The sequence below is a fragment of the Phialemonium atrogriseum genome (assembly GCF_030411735.1).
Source record: "Phialemonium atrogriseum strain 8032-3 unplaced genomic scaffold QBC33scaffold_25, whole genome shotgun sequence".
NCBI classification, from domain to species: domain Eukaryota; kingdom Fungi; phylum Ascomycota; class Sordariomycetes; order Cephalothecales; family Cephalothecaceae; genus Phialemonium; species Phialemonium atrogriseum.
This window is the reverse complement of record NW_026848162.1, coordinates 12,995-26,046: the sequence shown is the minus strand read 5'-3', so window position 1 is coordinate 26,046 and position 13,052 is coordinate 12,995.

Below are 13,052 nucleotides of genomic sequence, written 5' to 3'. Positions count from 1 at the left end.
GTCACCATTGTTATTTCTAAAAACGGCAATAGCGATGGACAGCAACAGGCGTGACAGCGAGAGCAATAGACAGAAAGAGCGAGAGCAATAGACAGAAAGAGCGAGAGCAATAGACAGCAACGGCAATAGCAACAGACAGCGACAGCAAGAGCGATAGACAGCAACAGCAATGGCAATAGACAGCAATGGCAATAACAATAGACAGCGACAGCAATGGGCAACAGCAACAGCAACTGCCACCTGTGATTCACTAACCGCCTGCCCGCGGAGCAAATAGCGCATGCCCCTGGAGAAATTCCCGCCGGCAAATGCTCTGATGGCAAGGCCGCCGGAAGAGCAAGAAGCGCGCAGATGATTCGCCACCCACTGAGGGCGAGGAAGCCACCGAGAGAATCAAAGATCCCTTGACGCCCAAGGGCAAGGGGAAAGACAACGGGCCTGCCGAACTCGACGAGGCCGCTCAGGCGGAGGCATCAGCCTCGTCCGCGAAGGGCAAGGCCAAAGAACCTGGATGTCTCGTCTGAAATGCTTGAAGTCCCGGCATGATTCATCACCGTACTTCTTTCGCCGCATGCCGCTATTAACTAGATTTTGAGATGTTAGACCACTTCCGCTTAGCCACGCTGTGTTTTTCTGCTTCGGCGCTGAGGGCTCGGCGTGCGCTCAGACTCAGGCAGCGTTTAGCATACGTCAAGTAATCGGAAATCAAGTTCAAGTAAGGCAAGCGTGTCAAATCAAATTAGGCTATCTGTAAGTTAAGCAAAAGGCGTTACTTACTTGCCTAACTTGGTAAGTAATATAGGGTTTATTGATGTGGTTGTCTCTGCGGGCAGGGGCATCTAGCTATTCAGGCAGGGGCATTTAACTGTTAGGGCAGGGGCCATTGCCATCGCCATTGCCATCATAGTTGCTTGTTCTGTAGCTAGCAGCTGGTCTTTTTCATGCTCCAACTCTCTAAAGATTTTTGGCAGCCCAGAACCCTGCCCGAATAGCCAACTGCACCTGTCCGCAGAGACAAGCTCTACTTGCAAGTAACCAAGCCAAGTTAGGAAATAGCCAAGTAAGGCAAGTTGGATAAGTGCCAAGTCAAGTGAGAGGGCTGACTTGGTTGAACTTGACTTATGCTACACACTGGACTCAGGCAGGCACGGGCAATGGGGAGAGCGATGGGCGACATATCGTGGATGTCGATAGACCCTGGGACCCTGTCAAGGTCACCAGAGTGGTGATCTGAAGTTTCTCATCCGACGAACTTGAGGTGGGCGAGGCCGAGGGGGTCTGCGAGGAAGGATGCTGTGCGGGTCTGGTTTTGGGTTGTGGTGGCGGTGGTGGTAATGGTAATGGTGAGGGCGTGGAGGCGGATTGATAGGTCTGTAGCTTTGATGTGGATTGTTGATGCGTTGGTGGCTTCGTGGGATTCTTGGAGACCATTGAGGTAGTTGCGGAGGGCTTTTAGGTGGATTTGTTTTGGGAGGACGAGGAGGTTGGTGGGTGGGATGGTGGTTTCAGTTCTGGTGCATGCTGCTGCTGCTGCCCGTGTTCTGGTCTTCTTCCTTGTCGATCTGGGAACGGAGATCGATCATGTAGTCGAGACACTCAACCGTTTTAACAAGGTCGAGGCTTCGGAGTAGGGGCACCGGACTGGTGTTGTTTTATGGCAGGATGGTGGTAAGCCGAGTGCTAACTTTGTGCTCGACGTCGGGGATAAGGGTCGGAGGACTCGTCGGACGAAGGCAGAGATTGGCAACGAGCCCGACGGCGATGGTGGCCAGAATGAGGTGGAAGAGCCTGCTTCGGACCCAGCTGTCCACCTGGATACATCGAGACTGGATCGGAGAGTTGGCACACAAGGGAGAGTTGGCACACAACAGTTGGCACACAACAGTCGGGACTAGAGAGTCGGGATCGGACAGCCAGGACTTGTGAGAGATTGCAAGATGACAACCGGCCAACGGGATGGTAATTAATGATAAGTTAAGGGTTCTCAAGTTCTGCTGCTATCGAGAGAGACGAAAATTAAGGACCCTCAAGATGGGTAGGCGGAAAAGAGGAGGGGGGGAATGAGCTCGGGATTAAAGAACGAGTTGGTGTGGCCTATTTCTTCCCAGCATATGCAGGCAGCTGGGCCTCATTCATCAGCCGACGACAGGAGGAAAATTGCAAAGCCAGTCAGTGCCTTCTTCCTCTAGGAAGCTCCATCGTCTGGAAATTTCCCGCAGCTTCTCTTATTTTCCCAGCTCATTCGATCCACCGGCCTTCTCCATCCTTCGGACCAATGCCATGGACTCGGCCTCTGCGAGGCGAAATCTCCAACATCGCATCCAAAAATCTGACAGTTTGGAACCATGTATTGAACTAGTCTTCTGGATTCCTTCCGGTGTCTTCTATTCCGCCCTGCCGGCCTCGGAGAAGACCGACGAACTTCACATGATATATGACCACGCGGGAAGCCGCAGTGCCTGGGCCATGGCACCCCCAAATATGGAATGGAGCCCATACCATGTATGAACCCCGGTTTAAGTAATCGAAGCTCTTCTTGCTTGAGCTGTTCGTGCTCGGAGAGATCGACGAGGGTGATGATGCTAGTGTGGTTGCGTCGTCTTCTCCGTCTCCTCCGCCACCGCCAAGACATCAACCATGCCCGACGCCGACGATGGCGTGCGCTGGTTCCGAACATGATGCTCCGCCGGTGCTCCGCCACTTCCACCTTCCTCCGCTAACGTATGTGGCATAGTGGTCACACGCTGAAGCAGAGGTGTATCTAAGCGATGTGCGCAAGGAGTTGCGAAGCCCTAAGGTTAATTCCTACATCTTTTTGTAGGTATCATCCTGCTGCACTTGGGAGATCGAGTCTAACTTAGGCGCAGGCGTGTTGTTTACGGCCAAAGGCCCAAGGACTAACTAAGCAATCGAATTCCGTCGCGCTCGAGTCTATTTGCAACATTGTTGTTAGCAGCAGCCTTCTCATGTCTATCTATATAGCACCAGGAACATGCTATTTTCCTTTTCATTGCATTTTTGCTAGAATTAGTCGTGCCTATACTCCTACCATCTAGACATGATGTGATATAAATAGTTGATGTTTTATTTTGTGTTGAGAGTATAAAGATTACTTGATAATCTAACTTCAAGCCTATATATTAAGGCAACCACAATAATGATGACTAAGCGGTTTGCTAATTAAGCATCACATATGACTTATTTATAAGCCTACAAAGTAGCTAAGTCACGTGATTAATCCTTACCTTATAATTGGCATTTGAAGTCCAAAGAACTTTCCTGCCAAAGGCAACCCTAACCTTAAGGATAGGGTAGTATAAAGATTACTTGATAATCTAACTCCAAACCTATATATTAAGGTAACCACAATAGTAATGACTTAGCGGTTTGCTGATTAAGCATTACATATGACTTATTTATAAGCTTACAAGGTAGCTAAGTTATATGATTAATCCTTACCTTATAATTGGCATTTAAAGCTTAAAGGACAAAGGACTTTTCTGCCAAAGGCAACCCTAACCCTAAGGACAGGGTAGCCTTGCAAGTCTAGGGTAGCTTGGCAAGTTTAGGGTAACCTTGCAAGTATAGGGTAGGTGCAGAAAATCAAACTACCTAAAAACCTTTAAACCCTGTCAAACTACTTGATACGTATCACTACCTTGTAAGTGTGTGATCTACGTATTACTACTGATTCAAACAATCGGATCTTATAGACCTGGTCTGATTAGCCGATTCGAGGTATCAAGTTGTTTGATCTAGTAGATTAAGTAAAGCAAAAAGACTAAATTTTTACTATATAGTCAATTAAATTAGCTAGCTAACTTTGGTAAAATAATCATCATTAACCACACAATACAACTAGTCTTTTGCACCTTACTTGCCTACCTTACTTCCTGCCTTTCTACTGCTTACAGCAGTACTTTCACTAGTTAAATACTTTGCTTCTACAACCTACCTCTTTAGTCACAACCTAACCTTTTAAGGTTATAAGCCCAGATTGCTCAATCTCTTTTAACTAGTCAACCTACGCACCTTTCAACTTCAAACCTTGCTTATTAAAGCAACCACTAGTTTAGTTTCCTTCCTGTCACGTGATTTCCACTAATAACTCCATCCTCTTTCACATGGTATTTTCTGTTTTCTTCTAAAGTAGCTGGTTTACTCACAAGACACAAAAATTATCCTTTTTACTAAACAATCTTATCTTTCCAACCACCCTTTTTTTCAAAATAGACAGCAAAATCACTATTTCTCTTTTTACTAGCGCAGCCAACTACTTTACTTGGTTAATTTATGTGCTAGTTGCTTTGGAAATGAAGAATCTAGATCATTGCCTGTATAAAACTCCTAATTCTAAAAAAGAAGGTAACTTTAAAGTCTCTACTGCCAAAGAAAACAAACAAGCTGCAAGACTTTTAAAGCTTTTGTGTAGAAAAGAACTACTTAAACATATCAAGCACTTGAAAAAAGCTAAAGCTATATAGGATACCTTATAGCAAGCTTATAAGCTAGAAGGTTTTACTACTAACTACTTGTTATTTAAGGAATTCTCGCAAATTTAACTAGCAGATTTTGCTAGTATAGACGCATTTATCACTAAAGCTAAGGAGCTAGTGACTGAATTATACTAAAAGGGGTGGAAATTTAATGATAAGTGTATCTTTAGTTGGATTTTAAATGCCTTGACTAATTGATACAAAGGATTTGTAGCAAATATTACGCAAGCTTTACGTAAAGACATTAAAGCTTACATTTTGACTACATTGTGTAATAGTCTGCTTAATAAATTACATAGACTAGCAGACAATAAAGAATCTACTACTAAAGTAATGATAGTAAGGCAGCTAAAATGACTTTACAAGGTTAATAAATCTTATAAAGGTAGTTAGAAAAATAGATCTAATCAAGGATTTAAAAAGGCTGCGTAGAAATCTACAAAAAAAGCTTGGTGTAACTATTATAAAGTAGCTACTTACAATACTACTAGGTGCTTCTACCTATTCCCTGAAAAAGCTCTTGAAGGTTGGGATTTAAATCAAGACCTTTTAGTATGCGAGAATCTTGCTTTTCAAAAAAGGGAAGAAAACACCTTTAACCTTCACAAAAATCAACTGTAGTGGCTCTAGTCTTTACTAGCCTAGAAAATCCACCTACTCCACCTCAAAGCCAAGGTAGTAGCTAGGGCAGTCAAGAAGACAACCTAATAGACTTTAAACAACCTAACAGAGTTGATTTATTTGGCAATGTTGATATAGAATAACTGCTTTCTAAATATTTAGAAAAGCAAATATAGGTATGTATTACCAATAATATACCTTCTTAACTTTAGTCAATATTGACTAACAATAAGCTAGCCAATCTAAGCAACTAGATTAAAAAGATTAAAGCTTGTAATACCAAGCAGGTCTAGGTATTAACAACTAAGTCAAATTTTATATACAAAGCTAACTTTGTAATAGACACTGCTGCAGAAGCTTACGTTATAAGTGATAAATTACTATTTTAGACAATGCAAGAGTTGTTACGCCCTGAAGGCCTGGGTCAATATTGCCCCGGCCCTCACGCGCGGGGCCTGGGAAAGCCTGGTGGCTGAGGTGGCTTGGTCCGCCACATAAAGTGGCTTCGAGTGATTAGCGCGAGCGTGGTCTTCAATTGGAAGGCTCTGTAATTAGTATGGTCTTACCCTGCGGGGTAGGAAGGCCTAGCTAGCTTAGTCGACGGTTTTACAGGGTCCTCGCGGGAGGCTCGCGTAGGGACCGCTGGGCAGCCTTGAGTTAAAGACTGCGATGGACCTGCCTAAAGGTTTACAAGGGCAGGCTTTAATATACGTTCTAGCCGAGAAGCTACTCGAGACAGTTTCCTACCTAATTTACTAGCAATACTGTCGCGACTGCCTTTTCCCTCGAAACCTGTGCCAATTAGCTACCTTGTATAAGTCAGTTGGACTGATTACCCCTATGCCTCTGTCTTGCTGCTAACCCAGGTCCTGCAACCTGTTACAACTTTGAAGCCTCTTTTAACAAGCTTGCTATACGGCACGCTTTTGCCTTTAATCTAATACACCAACCACACTAAATTCCATGATGTTAAACAACAACAATGCTAGCACGCCTGATTAATCTAGCGTTGACCCTGCTGCCAGCTCTGCGGTAGACTCCTCTGCCACTGCCTTACTGGCTAGACAAGTGGCTCTTACCGCCACAAACCTAAAGGGCTACCTAGCTTACAATATCGACTATGTCTACTTCTACTCGCGTAGGCAGATTCAATACTATATAAACAGCGCCTATATTCTAGGTAACTAGCTAGCTGCCTTTGTCAAGGCAGTGAAGCTTTGCAATAAAGCGTGGCAACTTACTAGCCTAGGTTTAGAGACTGACAATAAGTTGTTGCGACCTACTAGTATGCTAGCCTCAAGCATGGTCCAAGGGAGCCAACTAGCTACCCTCTGGCCTGAGAATACAGCTGCAAATCTAGCTTAGAAAGCCTGCTAGAAGCCTAATCAGAGGTCCTGCTAGGCCTTTAGTTAGAGGTTTTACCTAGGACCTTACTAGCTGTCTCTTGACAAAGATAGCAAGCCTGATGATTACTTTGAGGCCTACCTTGGCTTAAAAAGCACTTGTATTGACAAGATTACTATACTGAAGGCTAATAGGGGTCTTGCCAACTACTATGCCTAGTTTAACAACCTCGAGACTGCTTTTATTGCAGACCTTAACTAGTACCAGACTGCCGATATATAGGTTGCCTTTGCTACTAGTTACTTTGACTAGACTATAAAAAACTGTTGGCATATAGCAATCAATGCCTACTTATACATATGCTGCTACTGGCGTAAATTTGTCTGCTAGGTTTAACAAAACCACTCCTACACGCAAGCTGACTGTCAAGACAATCTTTGGAAGTGGTTTAAAGCCTAGCAAAAGGACAGTGAAAGCCTAGTTGACTTTTATACTCGACTAGAGTCTCTAGCCTTCGAAGCTGGCTAGACAATTAGCTACAACCTTTTTCTACACTGATTTACTAGCTAGCTGTGTGACAGCCTTGTACAAATTGACTGCGTTAGCGTTGCTACTAATCAGCTGCTTAACAATACCTAGGAGGTTTGGAAGACCTATAATACTAATAAGCCTTGACCTGACTAGGACTCTATAGGCAATAACTAGTCTTATGGCAAGGACTGCAACAAACGCCTAGCTAACAATAACCGCGGCAGAAACTGTAACAATTGCAGTAACTGCAGTTAAGGCTTTTAGTTACAACTCTCTAGCAAGATAACTGATGCTAAGAAGCAACGCTGCAAAGACTAGCGCCTTTGCTTTAAATGTGGTAAGGCAAGGCATATCTTGAAGGACTGCTAAGTGTCGAAGTGATTAGGCTTTTTGTAGTAGTTAACTGCGATCCGTTTAACGCTTTAGTCTTAGTGGGCTAGCCTATTTTGCAAGACTTGAAGATTAATATTTACAATAGCGATGCTATGTGAGAGTACTCTTGCTGCCTGCGAATCTAGCTGGTAAAGATTAGTGAATTTACCTAAAAGAACCTTACGCAAGTAAGAGTCTATGTCTTTAAAGTCTAGGCACAATACTAGCCTTTAGTTGCCAAAGACAACAAGGACAACCCTCTAGAAGACTCTAGTCTTCCAGACTTTTAACAATTACTGCAGTGCCTAGCCAATTGCAATAGCAATGTATTTAACAGTTGCTAGGCAAAGCTACTGCCTTCTTATAAAGAAAGCAATCATGCAATTAATATAATACCTAGTAAATCACTACTTTTCCAGTATATATTTAACCTTTTCCTTGCAGAACTGCAAGTCCTAAAGGACTTTATCAATGACGCCTTAGAAAAGGGTATCATCAAAGAGTCTGTTAGCCTTGCCAAGGCTTTTATACTCTTTATCCTTAAAAAGGATAGGACTTTCTAGTTGTGCATTGACTACCAAGGACTTAACGAAATCATAGTAAAAAACCGTCATCTACTGCCTCTAATTAGTAAGCTTTTGGATTGCCTAAACAGCGCTATAGTCTTTTCAAAAATTGACCTACAAGTAGCCTACTACTAAGGAGGAGAGACACAAAACCACCTACCTACCTACCTCTTAACATAGTATACTGCTGCTAAGGCGTAAGCCCCAACGGCAGTAGCCACGTAATTAGCTAGCAGGCAGATAGAATCGTGCTTCTTCCTTACCTCTAGCGCATATGACTAGTCAGGTGACTCTGATTAGCCCCAATACGTCTTGCAGTAGTGCCTAAATCTAGTCGTGTAAGTAAGGTAGGAAAACGCTAGCGGCGTAATCAATTGAATTAAAAGCGTAAGAAAGGAATAGAATGCGGTAAATCAAGTATTATTGCATAGAAAGCTTGGAAAATAACTAAGGTGTAAAGAGTGCTGCTTGTAAATCTGTGTAAGTCTGCGTAATTGATGATAATCTTACAATTTGAAGCCTTAATCACGCTTTTATATAGAAGTGCAGAAAATCTAGTCTAAAGCTGACTTATCTTAGCCTAAAGCAGCCTATGCCTTTTCTATTCACCACGTCACACCTCCCTTCAAAAATCCGCCCTTATCTTTGTAAAGATTCTTGACTTCAAAGTCTTTAATTAAAGTAGGAAAATGAAAAGAAAAGAAGTAAAGGAAATAGTAGGAAATGTTGTAAGGCGCAGGTGTTGCGCCAAGGCAGCTTTTGTTGCCTTGATTCCCAGAATCTAAAGGCTAATCAAGTCCTCTTTCTCTTTTTCTTTGCAAGGTTTACCCTTGGCACCCCTAAAATAGCCGCAAAATCGTCCCATCCTACCTATCCTGTAATATAGATAGGCACTCCAAAAGCCTAATCATCCTTATACTAAGCATTTGCAGCGTCAAAGATCTGCATAGCCTGCAGGCAGCCTTTAGCCTAGTTGTCATCTAAGAAAACTCTCTTCTTGGAAATCACTAGCACTACTTTCTTAAAAGCCTTTCCTTTAAAGGTCCTTTTCTTAGAGGTTTTCTTTTTCTTAGCTAGAGGCAGTACTAGCAGAGGTGCAATTAGCAAGGTTGGTACTAGCAGACTAGCTAAGCTTATTGCCAAGGCATTGTTGTTATTTAAGGCATTAGCCTAATCAAGAGCCTTTCCTTTAGTCTTGTAGTCTTTGTTAGAGGTGGCTTGGATAAAGCCTAGCTTCCAATAAGCTATGTAAAAGATAGCTAGCTTGCCTAGATGCTCTAATCTAAAGGTTACCTTGTCTTTTTCTCCTAGCTCCTGTCTAATCGCAGCTAAATAAGCTCTCTTGACTTTAGCTTTTTGAAGGTTTGTGGTTGTATATTAGGCTTGCAGAGATTGAGTCTCCTAGTCTATACCCTTGTAGCTGTCTGTGAAAGTCTAGTGCTTTCTTATTGTAACCTTAATTGCTTCAATTGCTAACAGCAAGCACTTTTAATCTCTAGTCTGGCTAGTTAAGAGTGCTACTATAGCTAGCTTAACCTTCTTAACAGTTAGGTCTATCTTGAAAAGCTTTAACCAAGCAATCAACTAATTTAACCACTTTACTACAGTAGCATTCTAGGTTGTTAGCAATAAGTCAAAGTAAAAGACCTTCCTATTCTTTTAATCAAGCAGCCTAACACTTCAATAGCTATCTTGCCTTATAGTAGAGTAAACAAGCTACACAAGAATCTTCTAGTCTATAATGCTTATATAGTCAAATATACTTATATTAGACCTATCTATGCTTTTCTAGTTTAAATACCAAAGCAATAGGAAGATTTTTACGCCTTTGATATTTCTAATGGCTAGGCAAAGCAAGGCACTTGCTGCCACTAGCTTAACAGCTTTCTCTCTAATTATATAGCCTTTGTAGTTAAACAGGCTAGCAATATACTTACAGATAGGCATTTGGTATATCTTATTTCTATCTAAATAAGGTAGGATTAAGAATTTTAAGAATATAGCCTTTAGTGTGATTTTGAAAGCTAGGTTGTTGTATAAGATTTAAGATAGTTGGCTATCTTGCATCTTTTTAGCATCTTCCTTCTAATTAGGCAAGCGTCAAGAGTCTTTTAGGTATATAAGGTTGTAAAAGTCTATCTTTAGGTAGACATAGGCAGCTAGATTAAATATCTCTTTAAAGTCAAGATCTTCCTAATCTTGCACTAAGGCAACCTGTAGTTGAAAGGTAAGGGATGCTAGAAAAGGCACAATCTTTTTTGCCTTGTAATTAAATAGTCTGCCATTGTCGTTAGCTTAATCAAAAGTAGCTAGGTTTTTTTTCTCTTCTTCTTTAATAGCTGCAAGTGCTTTTTTAAGGTTAATCAAGGCAAATAAGGCTATCTTATCAGAGATTTTTAGGTTAGGGAAAGTGTTAGATTAGTGCCAATTGCAGTAATAGTCTAATTAGAAAGACTAAAGCAATGCAGTTGAATTTATCAAGCAGGTTTGCAAAAGAAAGGTAAGTTTAGTGACAAAAACAAAAGTAGCAAAGCTTTTTGTTAGAAGGTTTTTATTACGCGTTTGGTTTAGCTAGCCAATCCTATAATACCTTTAATTAGCTTTTACCTTCCTTTGCCAAATTTGCTCCTTTTTTATTGCCTTTATCTGCTTACTTTTCAGCTAGCTTATCTTTCCTTTTTCAATCTTTCTTTCCCTTTAACTTCTTAATATCAACTAGACTTTCCTAAACTAGTCCTAATTACTATTTTATTCTCTCAATAGCTTCCAATTAGGCATTGTTTGTTGAGATTAAAGAGATTGATAGCTATATTGCATAAGTTGCAGTCAATTTGCCAAAGCCTAATAGCTGCAAAGATTTTTCCAAATTATAAAATGCTATAGGTTTTGCCTTGCCTACTTTGTAATCTTGTCTTTTGCTAACATAAATTAGACTCTTTGCGCTATCTAAGTTTACAAGATTAACAGTTTTCTAGGCATGCTATATTACAAATAAGTCTTTTCTAGTAACCTAGCTGCAATCAGATGCCTCTTTATTTCCCTTAAGGTTAATAGGAAATGCTTGTTATAGCTAATTTAATACCTAACAGCTATTTCAAACTATATTCTTGTTAAGCTCTTGACTAAAGCTCTATTAGGGTATTATTTCTACTAGTTAACAAGGCATAGTTACTAGGTTTAAGGCTTTTTTGTCTAGGCTTTTAGGCACTGCAATGTTGTCTCTTGCAACAATTGTCACAAGATGTATCAAAGGTTAAAGTCTCTAATTAACAGCATAAAGGTTATAAGGCTTTTCTTTAAGTGTATTTCAATTAGGAGGTTTAAGAATGACAAGTGTAAGAACTGCCTTTTTTATATAAGGCAAAGGTGCAGCTATTAGGCTAATGTTTACAGATTAGACAATGTAAAGGCTATGCTTAAGGCTAACAATAAGGATTTTAAAAATAGTATAACTTATAAAGGTAGTAATAGAAAGCTCTTTTTTAACAATAAGGCAGTCTAGCTAGCCTCTCGCCATTAGCGCTATAATCTAACCAATTCCTTCTCTTCTTGCAGCAACAAAGTGCTTTCTTTTTTGTAGGATTTGACTTTTGCATTGTTTAAGTCTATTCATTGTAATTAGGCTAATGCTATATAGCTTTTGACTAGCAAATCATTTTAGGCTAAGCGCAAATACTTTGCAGACTATAGTCTTAGGCATGCTTTAGTCTTTTCTAACGACAGTTAAAGCAAGCAAGCTAATTAGTCAAAGTCAACTAAGTTGCCTTCTAAGGTAACTTCTTCCTAAGGTATCTTTTTGTAGTTTTGTGGTTTCTAATTAGGCTTCTCTTCCTTTGCATTTAAAATGCAATAGCTTTTGCCTACTTCTCAACGCAAACCTCTAGCTGCTTAGATCTAGCCTAACAAGAGGTTTTCTTTGCCACTCAAGCCTTTCAGTCCTGCTTTTAGGCTTTGCAGTATCTAATTACAAAAGGAAATAAAGAAAGGTAATAGAAAGTGTAAGAAATGAAGGAAAAATCCAAAAAAAAAGGCAAAACAACAAAGGAAAAAATTAGCAGTCTTTAGGTTTGTTTTTGTCTTTAGAATCTAAGTAGTTTTCCTTTCTTTAATTTCACTACAATTTGACTCTTGCGCTTTTAATCTTGCACCTTCTTTAACGCTTTCCTTATCTTTGCATGTAGTATAACAATCTAATCTTTGTCTTCAATCTTGTCTTTAGTATTGTCTTTAAAGCTTGCATCTAGCTAGTCTTCTTCTTTGGCTTTCCTTTTAAAAGCTTTCTGTTAAATCTTGTATGCCTTTTCTCTAGCATTTGCATAATTAGGCTATATTTTAGCTTCCTCTTGCTTGTCTAGTTCCCAAATGCTGTTTTTGTCTTTGATAAACTTCTTAATCTGCATTAAATTAAACATTCTTGCTACTAGCATTCTATCTATTATCTTTAAAAAGTAGGTTTTCTTTAGGCTAATCCTAGCAATCTGGTAAAGCCTTTGCTAACAGTAGCTAAGCTTTACATTCTAGGACATGTCTAGGTAATAGGGTATGTTAAAGATAAGCACAAAGTTGCCAACTTTTAATTGCTTACTTTTTAGTCTTATTTAATGCTTGTTTTTCTAATTAGACCTTTCTGCAATCTTCTTCTAATAGTTGGTAACTGCTTTGCAAGCTTTTTCAACATTGTCTTTCTTCTTTTCTAGTACCTAAAGCTATGCTATAAACAAGTCTTCTAGCATTGATATTGCGTTTTAATTAATCAAATGCTAGGTTAGAAAGTCTACTTCTAAAAGTAAGACTAGGTTGTATCTATAGGTTAGGTAAAACAAGGTTCTGCTATGCAAAGCTTTAATCAAAGTCTAGTTACAGAAAAAAGCCTAATCTAGCCACTCTATCTATCTCTTTCTAGTCTTATTCAAAGTCTTGGCTAGCATTACAGCAATTAAGAGATGACTGTTTTTATTTATTCTATTTGCGTAGGTGTTGTAGGTAAAGATTTAAATCCTAAACATTTCTATATCTTTGCAAAGGTCTTTAACTACTTCTTTGTTCTCTAATCTGCTATTAATGACTATAATTACTAGAAACCTATACTAGTTAAGGATATATTTGTTTAAAAATCTAGCTA